Here is a 2,347-nt window from a genome sequence, read left to right on the forward strand (position 1 = left end):
GGGGGGGGGCGGGCTGAGGCCAATCCTAGCGGACACTGTGCGAAGGCAGGGTACACCCTGGACAGGTCGCCAGGCTGTCATTGGGCTGACACCATAGTCCTCATTTAATCTGAGTTGCATGTCTTCGGACTGTGAGGAAACTGGAGAACCTGCAGAAAACCCACGCTGACACAAGCAGAATATGCAAACTCCACACAGAAGTGTCTGCCCTTCATTGTATTTAGTTTCTACAAAAACATAAATGTCCCCAGGAAAACAGCCCACAGTGCAGTCTCAGAGACTTTCTGCTGTTGATTTGATATCTCTAAACCTGGACTAATAAATCATAACTATTATAAACTTTACTAGATACCACAAGAGGTAAATAAAACTAATATTTGGATCCACAACATATTAACTTTCTTTTACAATATGAATGATCTAGTCTTTTAAAAAACCTTTCCCAAAAGGTCTTCGTAATGAAGCTTTACTGAAAAAAACCCAATGTGGTTAGGCAGGGCTCTGGTGTGAGAGGTGTGGCTGTGTATTTCAGTCACTGTGGATTAATTTATCAACTAAATGTTAAAGATGAAAATGCAACTCTATTGGGATATCCATGGCCACTGCCCTCCAGGTAAATACCCTTTGCTACTGCCCTCCAGGTCGTTCCGCCTGGGCTTTACAACTGTTATAAATACACAGAACAACATCTATGTTGTGCAGAGTAGGAAGGGGGGGTCCATGTCATACCTTGTCAGTTGTCAGTTGTATCTGTTTGTAATTTAATTGTATTTAGATTTTCAGGTGGATGTCTTATGGATGCAGTAAGGGGGATTTAATCAAATTCCACTTTTAAATTTCAGGAACTGTTGACGGTTTATTACACCTCTTATTTACCTATGTTTTGCCAATGAGAAGCTACAGTATCTAACTGAGTACATTGTACATATTTAAAGTGCCCAGAACGGCTCCGTCCATGTCTTGGTTATCCTGGTTCTTCGCTCTGAGGCTGTGCTCATCCCTGCTCCTTGTGGGGCTTGTGTGCAGACAGCTGGGGCTCAGAGTGGGGTTGCAGGTGGTTCAGACAGCGACTTGTTCCCGGTGGGGTACACTGAGCGATCAGGGTCTGTTCCAGGAGGGAGATGTAGTGATTGGTGGGCTCTTTAGTCTTTATTACAAGCCTCCAGCTATAGACAGCGACTTCACTCAGCTGCCATACTACAAACCTTGCACTGGGTAAAATTCTGAACTGTATTATTTACTGTGAAAACTATCCATGTTTGACAAACATAAGAAGCATTATTGGCTGTATTTCTCCATTCCATTGGCACTATTGGTGGTTTCTTTACATTCACATGTTAATTTTCTTGTTAAAGCATGTTGTTATAATAGTTTATACAATGATGGCTGATTACATATAATATTTACAAATCATTACAGATTTTCACAGTCACTTCAGCATTTTGACTGATATTTCTCTAATTTCTTCTCTTCTGTGGTCTCAGTTTGCAAAATCTTCCATTACAGTACATATATGCTATGGTGTTTGCCGTGGAGGAAATCAATCATAGTACAACCTTGCTGCCAGGTGTGAAGCTTGGCTACCATATTCGTGATAGCTGTGGCCTACCTCTTTGGGCTATGCAGGCAGCTCTGTCGCTGGTTGGGGGAGACAGTGCCAGTTGTAATTCAACAGACTATTCTGCTGGAGCAGCAATCAGAGAAAGGAGAGGTACTAAATCAAGCTTGCCATGGAACTGATGTACATCCTTCTACATCAAGCGAATAAAATGATGAAAGCATAAACACCACAATTCTGTGTCTGAAACAGAACCAAAGCTTAACAAATTACTTTATTTCATTGTATCTTATAATTTCATCAGGTGACCAGAATGTTCCTTTGATCATCGGTGGTTCCTCATCTAAAACAGCCCAGATACTCTCCAGAATCCTGGGGCCCCTTGCTGTACCTTTAGTGAGTCCTCAAAAAGTTTAATTTAGCAAGACCTTTATGGTTGTTTATTTTTTTATTGATTTGATTTATTATATTAATTTTAGTGTGAAAAATGTTTTCTCAGCTTCATTTTGCTATCCTCACAGAAAAAAGGAGCCTATTTACTCTGAACTGCAGTAAGCACAGACTTCTTTAAAAAAGATAAGATAAGAAAAAAAAAATCCCTGGGTGAAAATGAAAATAATCTTTATGTGAATGCAATTTCAGAATTACTATGTGATTTTAGAATATCTATGTATATATGTGTTTTTTGTCCTTTACTGTAGATGAGCTACACGGCTAGCTGCCCCTGTCTGAGTGACAGGCTCCAATTTCCTAACTTCTTCAGGACCATGCCCAGTGATATTTACCAAG

Source organism: Anarrhichthys ocellatus, unplaced genomic scaffold, assembly GCF_004355925.1.
Source record: "Anarrhichthys ocellatus isolate YVR2014 unplaced genomic scaffold, GSC_Weel_1.0 scaffold824, whole genome shotgun sequence".
NCBI classification, from domain to species: Eukaryota; Metazoa; Chordata; class Actinopteri; order Perciformes; family Anarhichadidae; genus Anarrhichthys; species Anarrhichthys ocellatus.